Genomic DNA, 12,861 nt, shown 5'->3' with positions numbered 1-12,861 from the left:
TCTGACCAACTTATACTTAGCTCGGTTACCTTCCCCAGATCTGAAGAAGAGCTCTTTGGAGCTCGAAAGCCTGTCCCTTCCACCTCAGAATTGGCTCCAATAAAAGATATTAATATCTCACCTACCTTGTCTCTCTCATTTAAAAAAAAAAAAGTAGTCAAGCCTCATAATGCTCCTGTAAAATGACTTGCCCCACATCGCACAGTGAGTCAGAGGCAGTACTAGGGATGGTATGGCCACACTGGAGTTGGAAGGTATAATTCCCAGCTCAAGACAATCTACTTGTACTAGCTGTGATGGAGCTAGTCTTCTAACAATAAAAATATAGTCATGGCAGCATGAGCAGCAGAACGGGCTAGCCACACTGAGGATGTATCTAGGACTACACCTTCCAGCTCCAGTATAAACATGCCCACAGTGTAAACTGCTCCAACTGCCAGGCAAGCTACTTCCTTAATAGAAAAGCTTTTCAACAGATAATCATTATTTATTATTAATTAAATCTATAGATATTTAAAACCTTCACAATTAGTTTTCTCTCCTTCCTTAATAGTTTCTTTCTTTTTTTTCTTTCCCTGCAGCCAGAAACAGCCATCTGCAGAAAGCTGCACTGTCCTTAGATAATTGAAAATGTCCACTTCTCAAGGATAGTGATCAGCTAATTATTCTTTGTTTTTTTTCTTCAGATCAAATATTTTCTGCCCAGAGTCCCTGTCCAAACAAACAAAAATAATAATTTAAAAAAAAGCAAACCATGTGTGATGCCTCACGTTTCCTGCTGGGACAGATTTCAAAAGCCCATAAAATGTCTACAGCCTCTACAGTATCACTGCATATTAATTTATGAACATCAGTGACCAGGGGATGGGGAGATGGCGAACCCATAATATTCTGCATCTAGTCAAGACTGTGTATCAGAGTGCTTTTTCTCTGCACATAGAGGAAGCACATCATCTCTCTTTTCATGCTTCAAAAAAACATATTTGTGCTATGTTCTATCCTCCAAGCAGTGCATTCCCTCTGCCAACTAGCTGTGGGTGTACAGCCCTTCCTTGGGAACATGCTGTAACTTCCAAGTTCCTGCCTCTGTGATATCACAGAGGCCTTTTGCTCTGCGAAGCTGTGAATGGGACCATTGTGAGGGGCTGCTAGATATTTAAGATTCTAAGAGAGCTATGTTGCAGAACAGTGTACTTAAGGAGGAAAATTACATGGCTAGTTAAAAAAAAATCTTCCTAAATTCCTGTTGTATGTGTCTTCTTTATTTCAAAGCAGCACTGACGAAATTGGTGTGACCCTATGAGCCCCTTTATGCCAACTGGAAAAGGGCATACCCAACACACTGTTTTCATACTATTTAGCCAAACAGTGTCTTGAAAGTATCATATAAAAACCAGTGACACTCTGGTCATTAATATTGTTGCATAATGTATGGTTCCTGTGTAAAGGATTATGTATGTGTGCTGGAAAATGTTCCTAAAATATGTTCAGGCCAAGCAATTTGAGTAGAGAGGGTAAACGAGTTTGTTGTAGTCAAAGGAATATTGTTTTGCCTGTTTGCCTGTGTTTCCAGTGTAAACTGAGCAAGGTGAGGCCAGAGACAATGGAAGTACATTTACATCTAAGGTAAACAAAGTGATTAAGCCAATCAAAAAGGTAAACTGAGCAGAGGATGTGGGATGCATCCGAAGAAGTGGGTATTCACCCACGAAAGCTCATGCTCCTATACGTCTGTTAGTCTATAAGGTGCCACAGGACTCTTTGCTGCTTTTACAGATCCAGACTAACACGGCTACCCCTTTGATACTTGACAGTTGGGTATAACTTTTCAAGGCCTGCCATGTTTTTTTTCCCCACCAGGAGCTGAGACTGAAATCTAAATCCAAATTACTGAAGCTGCTTCAAAGTTGAAGGGAGGGAGGGAAACAACAGCTGTGAGTCTCAGATCACTGGAGATTCCTGCTTCAAACCCAGTCGATGTCGAATCTCAGGACTTATTTGATTTGGGAACAGGATTTACAGTATCAGATTTGCAGATTCGCAGGGGTGGGGGTGGGAGGAACATTAAAAAAATTACTAATTTCAGATATCATTTTCATCTCCCTATTTTCTTATACCATCTTTTCAAGCTGCAATAAAATTACCTGAAAACTGTATTCATCTTGAGGAAAACTCAGAGGAACTTGCACAATGACTGGCAAATTAATCTGCAAACAGCCCACAGTTCAGTGCATCTTATTTTATTTGGTCAATATTCAGTGAATGAGAAAGGTTCAGAACACATTTTTTCACCTATTTATTCATACTCCTTTTTTTTCAACCAAGAAAGACCCCCTTGCAATGTATTGCTCTTTTCCGAGAAGTATATTCAGACTAATTACCTTTTTTTTCATTATGAAATCTTTAAGTATGGAAGTTCCTTGTGTGTTTGCAAATCAAGCTGGTCAAGACAAAGCTATTGAAGGGAGGACTGCAGCAGCATAAAGGAGATAGGACGGAGCCATATTGAGCACCACAAATGTAAATACAACATTTTGTACAGAAGCCCTGCCTATATTAAGAAATCATTAAAGATGCTGAGCTTGAAAAGTCTGGCAAGTACAAGGAGAACCCACCTGCGCCTGTTGAAGAGGTGTAACAGCAGGCGTGCTGCCCTTGTGTAAGACTGAACTAGGGGAGGAATTCTACCTGTTGTCCCTGTGGAGTGGTGCAGCTCTGTACCATTCTGTTCTAGTACCTGGCTGTGCCTTAAAGGCACAAATGTGGCCAAAGCGTAGACTGCACATGCAGCTTAAACTGTACCTCCTTGGTCTTTTATGCACTGTAATATTTGATGATGATCGCCTACCATATTATTTCTCAAAAATCCAATATGCCATTTCCTCTACAATTGTAGATGTGTGTGGGGAATACTATACTTTTGAGTCTTGTACAATTGCATTAAATTTTGTTTTGATAATTGTGCAATAGATCTGTGGACTTGTGACCAAAGCCTGAGTATTTGCTGTTCAGTACTTTGGATTTAGTCATTAAACTTTTTCTATGATTAAGTTCTCTTCTCTCTTAGGTCTGTATCTTAATAATTTTTTCAGCAAACATGTACAATATACATTTAAGAGGAGTTACTTTACTTTTGCAGACAGCTATACCGATATGCAATAATTTATTATGTTAAAATGTCAGATGCTGTAACTCAGAGAAACCCCCCACAAATGTCTATGAAAGACAAAGTCAACTTGAAATGTGGTCATTTTTAAAACAAAATGAATTTAAAATAGTTACAAGCACGGCTGCTCCTTTTGAGCCCCCCCTGGCAATTTTTGTGGCTTTATAATCACAATTTTAATATTTTTAAAATATTTTTGCGCTCCTTTGTTGCTGTGTGAGAGACCTGCACAAACAGGGGAAGTGACTGGCTGACAATAGAGGGGAAACCATGAAATTGACTAAACACTAACTAGTGTCAAATGTGAAAACAAACTGGAAAAAGTAGAGAAAAAAGATATTTTGTCAAATCTCTTTCAATTATAGTAATCTTATTAGAATAATATAGTAACCTTGTATTCTTTCTTGTAATAGTAGTAAGTATTACTATAAGTTGTCAGTGTCCCTTTAACAGTATATGGGCCAGTGCACCAGCTGGTATATTTCCCTGACTTCAATGGAGCTATGGCAGTTTACACCAACAGAGGATCTAGCTGTCTATTTTAACAATTTCTTGTTTGCCTGTTACCCATGTAGAAATAGAACTATTTTTGTATTTTTCATGTGACAAATTCTCACTATCTCACAGCTCCATTGTTACCTTCTCTGGAGGAAAAAAATACATGTTGTTATACTGTATTGTTGTAGAAATGACCTGGAGCATTTGAAATCTGAACCTGGATCCAAATTTTGCAACTGGACCCTTTTCTTATATGAGCTTAACCAAAACTTCAAACCCAAACACTTCTGAAATTTGGGGTTTCAATCTGGATCCAGATTTGAATTTTGTGGTTTAACAATCTCTGAATTATATGTTTTTTACATGCTCAAAGCCTGTATAATAAAGGTGTGTATACCTTGCTTCCAGCTTGTGCTCACAAGTAAGAAAAAATGACACCCACACCTTTCCCAAGAATCCCTTTGTTGCAGACTACAGCTGGTCAAAAAATTCAAAATTTTCAATTAGAAATATATTTTTTTTAGCAAAAGAATGCCTGTATTTTGAGCAGCTCTGTAACTGGTTGAAAAAATTCAAAATTTGACATCTTTTATGGAAAAAGAGAGACTTTTTTGCAAACTTTTTTTTCAACCAGCTCTTTTGTGGACATCCAAATCAGCTCTAATTAAATAAAATATTTTTAAATTGCCCATTTATATCCTTATCATTGTTCTGTGTAGTGATGTGAAAAAGCGAGTGTGACATATAGAAAATGCATAATTTAAAAGGATTATTATGTGGTTTATGCTATGCCAATAATTTAAACTTTGGAAGTGGGACGCTGTGAATGGCAGGAGGAGAAGAATGGTGTGTGGGTTGCTGTGGCTTAGATGACAAAAGGAGGGATCAGAGGTGAGAGGCAGGACTAAAGATGGAAAAATGTTGGGTGTTTTTGCAAAATGTCATCCTCCAACTTTTGGACGCTCCGGTGGTTTGCGTCTGGGTCCTATTTTATCTGAAGGTCCACAGCTCAGAGATTTTTGCGTAAATTGTTTCAACTGTAGCTCATCTCTGTTACAAATAAGTGGAAGAGCAGTTTTGTTTTTTCAAATCCTCTTTGGGTGGCAAACAAGAGACATGTACCATAGACTGAAGGAAATTATTTGTTTAACCAATTTATTAGCCAGTGCACTGTATCTCCACATAGATGGTCTGTAAAACAACCTGCACCTCTATTATTGCTTAATGTACCAGGCATGATACCTATGGGGTGCTGCTATTCCAGTGGAAGTGACATGTTCAATGTTCAGTACCCCTAATGCTGTGCATTTTGCATAACCAAGCTTTCCTCCCACTTTCCCCCTAAACATTTACATATGTTTAAAGTAACTTAGCGACAAATTACAACCGTCTCTTAAAAATTATGAGAGTTCTCTGATCCCAGTGTGGATTCCAGCTTGGCAGTGGGTCCTACAGCTGATACCGAAGAAATAGGGAAAGTAGTCATGCACTGTAATGCGTCCCAGAACCCCCATCTGTACACTGTAAACTGGTGCAAAATCTCTGCCGTACTGCATGCTCTTCCCACATTTGTTCCCAAATGTATAGTTGGCACCAAGAATCGCACCAGCTAGTGCAACTGTCTTTCATCAGCTGCTTTGAGGCTGTGATTTTTTTTTTTTTGCCATCTGGATGTGATTTTAGAGCATGACACAAGCCTGAAAATGCAGTCATGCCACCGTTAGCTTCTTTTCTCTCTCTGCCATGCACATGCACAATTACAAAAGTTACATTCCTTTGCTACTCTGATTCCTTTGTTGAGAAAACATGATGTACTCTTGTGATTATTTATTTTAATCATTGCTATTTGTTTTACAGTAGAACCTAGAAGGCCCAGATGAAATCGGAGCCACACTATGCAAGGCTGCCTACAAACACATGGTAAGAAACAGTTCCTATCCCAGAGAACTTGTCATCTAAATAGATGAATCAGACACATAGCAAGAGGGAAAGTGACTTGTCCGAGGTTACACAGCAGGCCAGTTGGACAGCCAGAAACAGAGCCTAGATTTCTTGAATCACTAGTCTAGTTCTCTGTCTAATGGGACACACTCCATCGCTGTTATTTATTATTTATATTGTGGTACAACTCAAATGCTCTAATCAGGGATAGGTCCTCATTGCTCTAAGCACTGTATGAGCACAGAGGAAGAAATGGTCCCTTTCTGAAAGAGCTTAGAGTCTAAGTGCTTATGTACACAGGAAGGTTGCACCAGTTTAACTTAAGGTGTGAGTTTTGAACTGATTTACCTGAACTGGTGTGGATACTCTTTAACCACGTTTCTTTTGCTTTGGCTTAAGTTGATTAGGGTGCAGTTTAAACTAAACCAAAACAAGCCATTTTAAAACTGAAATAAGTGTGTCCACCCGAGAGTTTACTCCAGTTTAACTAAATTGGATTTAAAAAGATTTTACGTTAAATTAGCACAACTTCTGCATGTAAATAAGGTCTAGGTATGTGTAACTTTACTCCCAAGAGTAGTCTCAGTATTGGTTGCAGGACTGAAACCTAAAAAGACAAGACAAAAATGATACAACACTGGACAATCAACAAACAAGCAGAATGTGGTGACGTTAGGGTCTCAACTTGTCTTTTGCCTGTTCACAAACAGGTTGTGCCCTAGCCTTACATTGACTGTGCAGGGCAGTAATAACTTGCCTCTTATATAATACACTTCATCAGTAGATCTCGAGGCACAAGCACTGACTTTCTTCTGTCTGAGTGGCTGCTGCACTCCCGCTCTACCCTGAGGCCCCACCCCACTCCACCCTTTCCTCTAAGGCCCCACCCTTGCCCCATCTCTTTCCACCCCTGCTCCACCCTCTCCCCCGAGACCCCACTCCTGCCCCACTTCTTCCTGCCCCTGCTCCGCCTCCTCCCCCCGAGCGTGCCCTGTCCTTGCTCTACCTCTTTCTACCCCTGTTCCGCCCCCTTCCCCCAGCACCTCCCGCCCACCACCGAACAGCTGATCGACAGGACTCACCACACAGCTGATTGGCGGGTGGCTGGTGGGTGCTGAGCACCCAATAATTTTTTTCTGTGGGTGCCCCATGGTGCTCCACTCATGGCATTGGCCCTTGACAATCTTTAATGTCTCAAGGTCCTTGACAATCTTTAATGTATTTATTCCACAGCACCCCTATGAGGTAGAGAAGTGCTATTAGCCACATTTTACAGAGCGGGAACATCACTAGGTCATACATGAAATCTGGGGTAGAGCAAGGAAATGAATGCAGGTCTCTCAAGTCCTAGCTTGCAGTAGACCTGCCTGGATCCTGTGTCCAGGGAGAGAGAGACAAGCAGGGGCCTTGCTGGGAGGGGACTCAGGGGGCATTAGAGCAGTCAGCGTCATGACTCCGCCTCTTTCTCCTTTCCCCACTCATGCCCATACTGTGTCCCAGCAGAGGTGACTGGATGCAAAGGGCAGAATACACTGTGTCTTGTAAATGGCTGATGCAAGATCCCTGCAGTGGAAAATGGAAGCTCCAGAGGAATTGAGATTCCAAGATGACTCTGAGACACAACTATTTCCTGGTGTTGTTCCATATTCAGGACTGAGCCTAACGACACAATCTAACCCTATTTTAGTTTGCCTTTAAACCTTGTATATTTACTAGCTTTCATTTTGCTCTAACGTGTGCATTTTTATTTGAATTTGTTTTGTATTCTTAAAATCATTGCCTATTGTCTGATTAAAAATCAATTTTCTTTACAACCTGCATCAATTTACTATATTAAAAAAACCCTCCTGTTTTCCATTAGTTGTTTTTATCATCTTTTCCTTATTCTGAGTTATGATCTCATGGTATAAGAAACATTTCTTCACTGCATTGTGGGAATGTGAAATCTCATTCATTTCTGCTTTTCTAGATCATAGGAACATAACCTGTGTAACCAGGGAGCAACTATTTCTGAGGCCTTCAGACAAAAATAAGCAGCAATTCTGTTTATCATTTGTTTACTTTGTGCCTAAGCTGTTCCCAAACTCCATTTCTTTTGTAGGCATGTTGTAGTGTTAATGAGGTGTTAATGGGTTTGTAGGAGAGGCGATTATAGAAGTTTGGCTTTAATCAGTGGTGTTATTTTCATTTTCTTTGCTTTGAGAGGCTGTTTACACCATAAGTGGTTGTTGGCTTACTCCTGTAGCTGGTAGAACTTTATAAAACAATGTGGGGGTAAAACTCCCACTGATTTCAATGGGGCAGTATTGATCCTTTGATTAGAATGTTTGAAGAGCAAAAACATTTTCCCAAGACACACAAGTTTTGTACTGCTTTAACTAGCGGTTTGAGACTTGTATAGTTAAGGTATTACAACCCCTTAGTATGGATGCAATTATACCAGCATAAAGGTATAAATATAGGGGGATAAGCTACACTAGAGTAACTGTGGGCACAATAGCGTTTGAATCTATTTTAAACATTGCCATCCCTAACAGAAATAGTTAAATCAATACATAATCTCTGTGCAGACAGGATACAAATTTTGAGGTCTTTAGCCCTCTTCCTTGTGAAGACAGCTTTGAATTTGAATATAAAATGTAAATTGGAAGCTTCTTCTTGTGATTTCTAAAAAGCAGGGTTGATTCACACTGCGTCCTCCATCATTACCACAGCTGCTCTTTGGGAGTCAGGAAACTGGGAGCCAAGAGTCCTATGGACTTCTAGTAGGGTTGTGAAAAGGAGGATGTCTTTGGGTTTTGTGTTAACTGTATCCAAGTGAAATCAGTCATGGAAGACAGCACAGTTGAACTCAGAACTTTGCCAGTTTTTTGAAAAAATAACCTCATTTTAGTTCAGCTAGCTCAGTGTCAATTAAGCATGTTTGGAATGGTTTGCTGTGGGGCCCTCGCAATAGGGGAAATGGAATTGTGTGGGTTTTGTGAAGTTTGCCCCTCACCAGAGACGAGTATTTGCAGCTAGGGAACTAGCAACAATTGCTTGTTTTTCAATAGAGAGCAAACTATGTTAGAATTAAGCGCAGATAAAACTTCCGACTGGTCCTCCTTGGAAGTTAGGGAGGAAAAGAGGTATTGGCATTTGCTCACACCATCCTCACAAGCAGAAGATGATACCAAGCTAGAATGAAGACTCAGCTGAAAGCAATGTTTCCATCAATATGGTGGGGCAGCAAGGATTCCTGATTTTCCCACCAGTGGCCCATATGCCACTCCCAGGACAGGCACGCTCTCGTAACTGTTCTGATACCTAAGGGATAACTGATGAAAGGGAGAAGCTGTCATAACTGAAAAATAATCCACTCTTAATGAAAAGAAGTTGAGGGAAAGAAGAGAGATTTGCCAAAACCCAGCATTGAATCCAGGGACCTTCAGGGTATGTGTACACTGTGATCAAAAACATGCGGCACCGAGTTTCAGAGCCTATGGGGCTCGGGCTCCAGAGCTATAAAATAGTTGTGCAGACATACAAGCACGGGCTGGAGTCATGTTTCTGAGACCCTCCCTCTTTGTGGGGTCTCAGAGCCCGGGCTCCAGCCCAAGCCCGACTATCTACACTGTAATTTTATAGCTTCGCAGCCTACGCCCTGCAAGCCTGAGTCAACTGACCTGGACCAGCCACAGCTGTGCCACAAGTCTTTTACTGCAGTGCAGATATACCCTTAGATGTTGAGGAGAAGAAGAGAGGTTTGCCCAAACCAAGCATTTAATCCAGGGCTAATGCTCTTCCAAACAAAGTACTTTGGCAGCTGCTGTGGTTTGGTTCGCTTTAAGGCATCACAGATGTAGTCATTCTACCCAGAGGATGTAGTGAAGATTGGGCTTTCCCCCCTCTTGCTTGATTGATTTACTTTTACACATCATTCCTGCAGCTCCTACTTTTTGTTAGAAAAGACAATGAGACTGGATAAAAGACCCCAGCCTGTAAAGGCTGGTGGTGGCAAAGCACAAACTTCTGTGAGGTCACTTGCTCACCACCTTTTGTTTAGTGGCTGTTGTCAAGGCATAAGGCTTCTGTAAAGGTTCTGCCTCACCTTCTCTTGTGTTCAGGATTGATATTAAGTCATGGGCCTCTGTAAATTGACTACCTCACCCATCTCAAGAGGCCTCTTTTTTGTTCCTTGTCCCCATATGCAAGACAATCAAAACCCTTGATGAGCAGCAGTAAAAGACTGTTTCTGCCTGGTTTTGCACAATGAATCTTTCATGTATTAGGCATGGTAACTGCTACTCTAGAGAAACTGAGCAATTGAGCTTGTTCAGGACCCCTGGGGCTTCTTGATTGTATTAGATTAAGTGGGGGGAAAGAAACAAGAAAGCTAAGTTGATGAAATAACAGAAATGGGGATCACACATCTCAATGGCTGGGGGGTGGAGGAGGAAAATCTACTTGCCAATTGTCAAAACATGAATTTTTCTCTTCCCTGAAGTTGAAGCAAAAGCCATAGTGTCTCTGCCTGATTATGGACTGAGGAGCATTCATGTGAGGCAAATGCCAATGCTATGCTAGAGAAACTTGGCTGACCACCAGCTCTCAGACATGAAAGTTCATTCTTGTCTGTGGTTTAAACTTGCTGCTTGGGATTTTTCCTGACCTGTCCATTCCCGCCCCCATATCTCCTTCTAGCCTCTATCCCTCACCAAAACATCAGGAGTAGGACAAACCCACACAGGCACTTTGTTGCCTGTTCACTCTTTGTTCTGCACTTGCAAGCACCAAGAGTGGAAAATAGGCAGGTGGAAGTTGCTGTAGTGATCCATATGAAGCTCCATGCTGTGTGGCAATATTCTAAGCTGCAGATATCTGAGGAAAGGGCAGGGCTCTTTTTGGTGTCCTTCCTCAAAGAGCATGCCTTTACTTAGCACTGGTGGCCCAATGATGGCAAGCGAGAATTCTCTTGCCTTGTTCCCTCCTCAGCATGGCCCTGCAGTCCTTACTTGAATGGCACTGCCATCCTCCAATGGGACGAGAGAGAGCAACAGGAAGCAGGGTAGAATTTCTTCCCAGATCCCTAGCCAAATTGGCCTCTGTACTGGCCCTTTCTTGCTGCTGATTGTGGAGTGGTGACTCCATACAAAGAAGACGCCTGTTGGCTGTAGCAGTAGCCCCAGGACTCCTTGCCTTCTTGGTAGCTCTCTGGTCTGGCCATGCTGTGAAGAGCCTAATCTCACTCCTGGATGAGGCAGAAGATGGCTGGGCGGATCCATTATCTGCTGTAGATCACACTCTTTGGAACTGTCAGCCTTTGCTTCCTGGTTAAATGGGGTCTGGCCCCAATGTCATGTGTCTGCAGCTTGGTAGCAGAACAAAATTGGGTGGTAAGTAAACAAACAAAAAAGTGTATCTGTCTGTCTCTCTTTGTGCACACACACACATTCACTATCACTCGCACACTCTCTCCTTCTCTGTCAGGAAAATTATTTTACTGCCCAAAAGCCTCCTGGATTTTTAGACTGCAGTAATAAACTGACATAGCTCTACTAAAGTCAATGGAGCAATACTGATTCACACCAGCCGAGGGTCTAATCTGTAGATTATATTATGAAAATTTTAAGAACTGAATTTTATTTAACTAAAGGAACTTGGCTATATGAAATATATACAATTTTTGAGTGATCAATGTTTCCTTAAGTCTGTAGATCATTTTAGAATGTATCTGTGCTAGGCAAAAGAAGAACATAAGAACGACCATACAGGATCAGACCATCTACCCAAGTGTTCTGTCTTCCAACAGTGGCCACTGCCAGGTGCTTCAGAGGGAACGAACAGAACATGGCAATTATCAAGTGATCCCTTCCCTGTCGTCCAGTACCAGCATCTGGCAATCAGGGTTAGAGACACCCAGAGAATAGGGTTGCATCTCTGATCATTCTGGCTAATAGATAAGTTCTTGGAGGATAGGTTGATCAATGACTGTTTCTTTTTTGAACCCATTATTGTCTTGGCCTTCACAACATCCTCTGGCAAAGAGTTCCACATGTTGACTGTGCATTGTGTGAAGAAATACTTCTTTCTGTTTGTTTTAAACCTGCTGCCTATTAATTTCATTGGGTGACACCATGTTCTTGTGTTATGAGAAGGAGTAACTAACACTTCCTTATTTACTTTCTCTACATCAGTCATGATTTTATAGATCTCTATCATATCCCCCCTTAGTCGTCTCTTTTCCAAGCTGAAAAGTCTTATTAATCTCTCCTCATATGGAAGCTGTTCCATACCCCTAATAATTTTGTTGTCCTTTTCTTTACCTTTTCCGATTCCAATATATTTTTTATGAAATGGGGCCATCACATCTGCACGCAATATTCAAGGTGTGGTCGTACCATGGATTTATATAGAGGCAATATGATATTTTCTGTCTTACTATCTATCTGTTTCTTAATGATTCCCAGCATTCTGTTTGCTTTTTTGACTGCTGCTGTACATTTTGTGGATCTTTACAGAGAACTATCCACAATGATCCCAGATCTCTTTCTTGAGTGGTAACAGCTAATTTAGACACTCCTCCCCACTTTATACGTATAGTCGGGATTATGTTTTCCACTGTGCATTACTTTGCATTTATCAACATTGAATTTCATCTGCCATTTTGTTGCCCAGTCACCCAGTTTTGTGGGAGGTCTCTGTCTTGCAAATGCTTGCTCCCAGACATAGCACTTACTATCAGGAGTAGTTGAAGTTAATGGGACCAGCTATGGCAGCAATGCACTTAATAATAATTGTTTGCAGGATGACTGAGTCCTAAAATTCTATTGCAGTACTGTTAAAAGAAAAGCAATCTGACATATCTTGTAATTGGAATAAAGGTGAGAGGGTGGAGGAGAGAGAGAACTGTATATTTGCTCCTAAGTGTCACAAATAACTATTACACTCTAACAAAGAGGATAGACTATAGGAATCCTAAATACAAATAGTGATTCTATGTTCCTAGTGAGTTTATGTAAAATCACTGACCTTGATCGGAGGATAGACCTCTTTAACACAATCAATACAGGTGCAATCCGATAAGAACATTCTACTGTTTTATTAAAGTGCATCTAATTCAAAACTCAATAACTCTCACAAATCCTTAATCAGAGAAGACATCCTGGGAGGTATTTAGGTGAGTGATCTTATAACTCTTGCTCTCTCCTTGTTAGGATGGCATTTTACAGATAGACACGTCTGTTTCCTCTTTGCCCTTTCTGCAATAATTCTCT

General features: G+C 41.0%; 1 long non-coding RNA gene across 2 annotated transcripts in view; it reads left to right on the top strand.

Annotated features, from left to right (window-relative positions):
- Positions 1-7,381, top strand: part of LOC117874774 — a 65,879-nt gene extending 58,498 nt beyond the window's left edge. For both annotated transcript variants that reach the window (XR_004645069.1, XR_004645068.1), the window contains exons 3-4: positions 5,522-5,584; positions 7,109-7,381. This is a non-coding gene — a long non-coding RNA (uncharacterized LOC117874774). The remainder of the gene's footprint in view (positions 1-5,521; positions 5,585-7,108) is intronic.
- The last annotated feature ends 5,480 nt before the right edge of the window (positions 7,382-12,861 follow it).

This window comes from Trachemys scripta, chromosome 3, assembly GCF_013100865.1.
Source record: "Trachemys scripta elegans isolate TJP31775 chromosome 3, CAS_Tse_1.0, whole genome shotgun sequence".
NCBI lineage: Eukaryota > Metazoa > Chordata > Testudines > Emydidae > Trachemys > Trachemys scripta.
The sequence above is the reverse complement of the archived record's forward strand: the minus strand, read 5'-3'. Positions and strand labels throughout refer to the sequence as shown.